This window comes from Zophobas morio, unplaced genomic scaffold (assembly GCF_036711695.1).
Source record: "Zophobas morio isolate AGI-343-1 ecotype UQ-CSIRO unplaced genomic scaffold, CSIRO_AGI_Zmor_V1 ptg000017l, whole genome shotgun sequence".
NCBI classification, from domain to species: domain Eukaryota; kingdom Metazoa; phylum Arthropoda; class Insecta; order Coleoptera; family Tenebrionidae; genus Zophobas; species Zophobas morio.
In genome coordinates, this window is record NW_026972122.1 from 5,706,391 (window position 1) to 5,712,545 (window position 6,155).

The 6,155-nt window shown below is 34.5% G+C and overlaps 1 pseudogene; it reads left to right on the plus strand.

The window, feature by feature from the left end:
• The first annotated feature begins 1,201 nt into the window (after nucleotides 1-1,201).
• Nucleotides 1,202-5,099, plus strand: LOC135130253 (probable cytochrome P450 4d14; annotated as a pseudogene).
• Nucleotides 5,100-6,155: the final 1,056 nt, after the last annotated feature.

Genomic DNA, 6,155 nt, shown 5'->3' on the forward strand with positions numbered 1-6,155 from the left:
CATATCCCTAAATAATACATATAAATTATGGTAACTAGACTTTTTGAAATGCCTAATCATATCGCATAGATCATGTTAACAAAATATACTGAGAGTCATATGTTTACGATACATTTAATACGTTATATTGGCGTTGAAAATAAAACGTAACTGATACATCAAAATATAGAGAATGTAGCGACGTACTAACGCAACGTTATGACGATGTACCAGCGAGCACGTCTCTAGTCTCAAACAATGTGGATGTCACCAGTATGTTACAGGCATGGGTGACTGTTGATTACATTACATAGCACAGGGAACGCAAATGTGCGCAGTGTGAGATGTAAGAGTTAACAAGATTGTAGACAGAGTTAAGTGGCATTAACATCGCTACGACGTAACTATGTTTACTGGGTTCTGCTCCAAAATATTGTTACGTTGACGATGAATCAAATCGGCGTGGGTTAAACTCAACAATTTATTTCTTAATAACTTGAATTACACGAGTGATTTATTAGACAGCGCTTATGTACAAAATAACTTCGGCGCAACTTCACTGTACTCCCGTGGACTGAATTGACTGAATCATCCTCGTTCCAGATGGTGGCCTCTATTTAAACCTGTTCGTTCCGTTCGAAAACGCCGCTTCGAGAGTTTTCTGGGCTCATCGCGACAACCGCTTCCAGGCTTTCCGTTATAGAACGCCGCGCCGTCCAGCCTATGAGTCATACTCCATACTAGAAGAAACACATACATACTAGAAGACCCACTGGCGTATGGGTTTATTTCGTAGTATTTGTCGTTGACGACGAGAAGTTAGAAGAAAATATTCTCATCACTTTCATTATTATGTATACTTTTTAATACTGCTAATATGTAAAAGAGAATGTTCTAGAATGTGGTACTTAAATCGGTGACTTTAAATTAATTTAATTTAAATTTTCTCCTTGGTGAGACGGAAGATCTTCTAAACCAATTGTGTATACATTTTTGTTTTCGCTGTGTATTTAAACTAGATATATACACTCTATTTTGCAGTAAATCTGTAAAAATCAAATCTAGACTTGTAACTCGAAATTGTGCAAGGTCGAATTATTTTAGAGAAATATCGATGACAAGTGTTAGATTAGTAAATTTATCTTTTCTAGTTCCCGAAATTCGTAATCTGAAATTGCATCTTATCATATTAAGATTTTAATGCGCCAGTATGTGTTGCAAAATGCTGGTGGTGGCTGCATTGTTACTGGTAGTCTTTTTGTACTTTTTCTTAAAGAAAAATCCAACCAAAAGTGGCAATAACTTCCCTCAACCACCCGGAAACATATTTTTGGGACACATACTACATATAACCTCCACCACACGTAATGCATATTTTTCTCTTTTAATCCAAGTTATTCTGTCCAGCAGCACATTTTCATAAGTAGCGTAGATCTTCCTTTCTACAGGCTGACTGCGAAATACATGCAAAAAAAAAAATGGGGAATAGCTCACAATATGATTATGTCACTGGCAAAAATTCACGGTCCTAAGTGGTAGCAGTGTCTAGAAAAAATTATTTGAAATTAAATGTAAATTGTTATACGCGCCGCTGGTAATGTTTTGTGACCTACATAATTACTGCAATGAATGGGTAGGGGACTCGGAGTAAGAACCAAAAAAGTAACTTTATCAGGCACTTTTTTAATCGCAACGTGAAAAACACGAAAAGGGCCAGTCATTATCGAGCGGTCGTTGAAATCGGTGTATGGTCCAGTTTTCCAATGCAGAGTGTGTCGATATGGTGGTACAGCATCTCCGAGATCATGGTACCTTCAACCTCAAACTCACGATCGTGGTCGTGATGGGGCAGAAAGGAGAATTTGGATTTTCGCAGCTTGTAGTGCATCCTACATTAAAAAAACACAGTCACATCCATACCATGTTGACAAAGTGCACGGTTTGGAGCCCGCTGATTGTCCACGTTGTGTAACTTACTTTTTGTCCCATGAAACTCCACATACTCGTCAACAAGTACGATTTCAAGAGACGGTTTTCGAGAAACGTGTATTGGTTGGATGAAACAATTCGTTTGTGGAAATCAACAGTGTCCAGAAATTATCCAAGAGCTTCAACAAGTGAAAGTGGCAGCCGCTACTCCGGAGTTTTTTTACCTATCAACAAATCTCTTGCGACGCTCTGACGCTTGTATTGCTAGTCAAGGACAACATTTTCAACATTTCTTGTAAAAAGGTAGTAGCATTCTAAGTTGCTCTTATTTCTGTTCCAATAAACAATGTAAAATCGTTGTGACAAGGACCAAACATCCGTCAGAATCAAAATTACCAAAAAACTTTCACACTGACCTTTAACGATGAATGAGTAAATGAATGAACGAATGATAAGCAGCAAAAAGTCGGTTTTACTTTTAATTGAAACTGAAAGTGTTTGGGTCGTTTTTATTCGAACGTTTTTCCAACTCTGTTTACAAGGTGGCTCAGTGGCTTCGTGTCGAGGGTGGTTCATGGGGGTTTTGCTCCATTCGATTTTTAATTTGTTTTTTTTTATATTTCGGCTCTACTAGGGTGGGGGATGCCGTGGTTAAAATATTTGCATATATTTCGCAGTCACCCTGTATATTTATTAACATGACACATACCTAGTTCACCGTTGTTTTAGAAATTTTGATACAAAATTCAATTTTTGAATTATATAACGTTAAAGCAATAACTGTTAATTTAATGTAATATATGTTCAAAATGCTAACCCCCTTGTAAGTCATAAGCTAGAATTATTACCAAAAATGACGACTTTGTTCGGAGAAAGTCTCTGGAGTGATAGTTCTACACGCATTCTTTATTTTATTCTCCAAATGTTTGACAATATCAACTCAAGTTTGATCCACCTGCTCTTTAATTGCAGTCCATTCATAAATTTGTTACGTTTTCTACTAGCAGTGGTAAAGCATTTTTCTGAAAACACAAACATCTAATTGAGAATATTGAGAGAATTATTTTGTGCACAATCGCTGTACAGTTAGTCTTGTAAATTCGAGTTAGAAAGAAAGAAATTTTTGAGTTTTACCCACGTCGATTTTAATCACCCGGTCAACGTAACAATATTTTGAGTGACAATTGGATTATCGTCAATCATTTCCAATATAGCAATTTTATATTCTTGGTTGGTAGCTGTTCCATCTTTGCAGATTTAGATTATTATTTATGTAGAAAAAACCAAAAAACTATCACATACTGTTCAGTGTTTTATATGCTTGTCAAAATATAAAAACTTTTATAAAAAATTCTAGACCGCTATTTCGCAAAGTACCTAAAGAAATTTTTTGTTCATTTCGAATTGGGAATTACTACCACTTTTTCAAAATGGCCGGCATGAAATATGTTAATTACTGGGATATTAAAAATTTTGCAGAGATACTGGATGGCGCAAAAAAATTTCTCAGCTATGGTGATACCGTTACCTTGAGATTCGGACCCGAAATTTGTCCTATCCGCAAAGGTCTTCTCACCCAAGATTACAAACTAATCGAATTCATCTTAAGCAGCAACAACCTGATCAAAAAATCTGAAAATTACAAATTTTTAAAGAAATGGCTTGGAAACGGATTATTGGTAAGCGATGGTAAGCCCCAAAATAGAAACAAGGCAGAAATACAAACAAAATATTTAAGGCGACTACTGGAAAAGACGCAGGAAAATTTTAACACCCGCTTTCCATTTCGAAACCCTGAAAAAATTCGTTGAAGTTTTCGAATCTGCAGGAGACGTTCTTATCGAAAAACTGCAGCAGTACGATGAAGACACTAGTGTCGATTTACATACTGTAATCACGTTATACGCACTTGATGTTATTTGTGGTAAGTCCATTACTATCAAATTTCGTTGTCTAACCATTTTGCAGAAACCGCTATGGGAACAAAAATAAATGCTCAAAGTGGCCATAACATCGCCTACGTTCAAAGCGTAAGAAATATGTGTAAAACTATCATCGAGAGAACTTTTTCGCCATTTAAAATCCACGATGCGTTCTATTGGTTGACAAGAGACTACTATAAACAACAAAAGGCGCTAAAAATTTTACACGGTTTTACTATGAACGTTATCAATTCTAAAAAAGACAGATCTGTTAGAAATGATGAGAACAGGACCGCTTTTTTGGATCTACTCTTGGAGTTTTCTCAAAACGATGATCTACTCAGTATTTCTGAAATTCGTGAAGAAGTCGATACTTTTATGTTTGAGGTACGACACACTTGTCGTGTATGTGAGAAATGATTATGATTTTTAGGGTCATGATACCACAGCCTCTGGAATTTGTTTGGCTGATCATCCTGAAGTTCAGGTATTTTAGTACGCGAAGGAATTTTAAATAAATATTAACACTTTTGTTAAACTGTAGGAAAAAGTTTTTCAAGACCAGAAAAAAGTATTCAGAGACCGGACGAACCCTGAAACGAATTACTCCGATTTACAGGATATGAAATATTTGGAGTGCGTTCTGAAAGAAACTCTTCGTTTGTATCCTTCAGTTCCCGTTATTGGAAGGTATACCTACTACAGAGGAAATAAATTTTGGTAGATTTTGAAGACTAGAGTAGTATACGTATTTATTAAAAAAATGATTTCAGATGGTTATGTAATTCCCAAGAATACTAATATTGTTATTTTTATTTACGGTTTACATAGGAACCCGGATTATTTTCCCGAACCTGAAAAGTTTAAACCAGAAAGATTCGAGAATTTTAATAATGCGTTACCTTTTTCGTACATTCCATTTAGTGGTGGACGTAGAAATTGTATCGGTAGGCGGTGTGTTAATATTTAATATATTTCATTATAGCAACATTTAAAATTTTTAGGCCAAAAATTTGCCATGTTAGAAATGAAAAGTGTCATTTCGAAAATAGTCCGGCAGTTCGAAATAAAACCAACTGTTCCAAGGCATGAAGTACAGTTGTCTCCAGAGACTGTTTTAAAATCGGGGAATGGTGTCAAAGTTGCGCTTAAGAAAAGGGATTAATGCAATATGGTTCCTACTTATTTAGGGAAACTGTTTTTATAATTATTATTAAGACTCTGCTTTATCATATATTGTTATTAAATAAATTTTAAATATTTTACTTTTTTCGGTGTTTCATTTTAGTAGTACCATATTTGTTTATCGTTAAATTGAAATACCATTGTTTAATAAAAATAATTACCTAATGATAAGGGGTCTAAGGTTATCAGTGCTTGTTTTGAAAAAAATTATCTGCATTTACAAGTTATAATAATATATTCCCAATACTTTAATTACTATTATACATTAAATTAATTTTTGCATATTTTGAGGACATTGTGCATACATACTTTCGGCACTTTCCGCTCTCCAGTAAAACAAAATTGTCTTAAGTTCCGTCTTCGTTTAAAAATATAATATCTTTTTAAATAGGGACCACTTTAATTACCCACTTCTCCAAATTTGTTTATTCAGAAAATAGAGGTGAGGGAGGTTTTAAATGCCAACAAAAATTTTTTCGAAAAAGTTGTTCGACTGTATACTTTAGAAACGAGGAAAGTTCTATGTAAATAACTTTAGAAAAGTAAACATAAAGTATGCGGTGACAATAGCTTAGAACTGATACAGTTTGCTAAAGAGAGTTAAATGACCTCTTTTGATCATAAAAATATTCACAAGACTACTTGAATTTCCTCTCAGAGTAAAACTTATAATCAGATAAATCATGTTTTAATTAAGTATTAAAACTAAGCATGCCAAGCTTGTAAAAGATGTCCAAAGTTACAGAGGAGCAGACATTAACTCAGATCATCTTTTGGTGACAATGAAGTTAGAGCAAAAAATATTTGACGCTACAGATGTGTAAAAGCAAATGTAAGAAAACGTTCGAACATTGCAGAATTGAAGGATGAATGAAAAAAAGAAGCAATTGTAACAGAGTTGGGAGCAAATTAAAAAAAAAACAGAAGATAACATTGATACCAAATGGGAAGCTAATGAAACGACAGCCCAGACAGCCAAGATGACTTTTGAGAAATTGAAAAAAGGAAAAAATAAAGACTGAAGAGAATTGTGAAGAGTACACAGAAACAAGAAAAACAATTCAACAGATTTGCAGGAAAAAAAGCCAGAATTCTGGGAAAACAAAATGCAAGGTATAGAAAATCATTTCGCAACTTAAA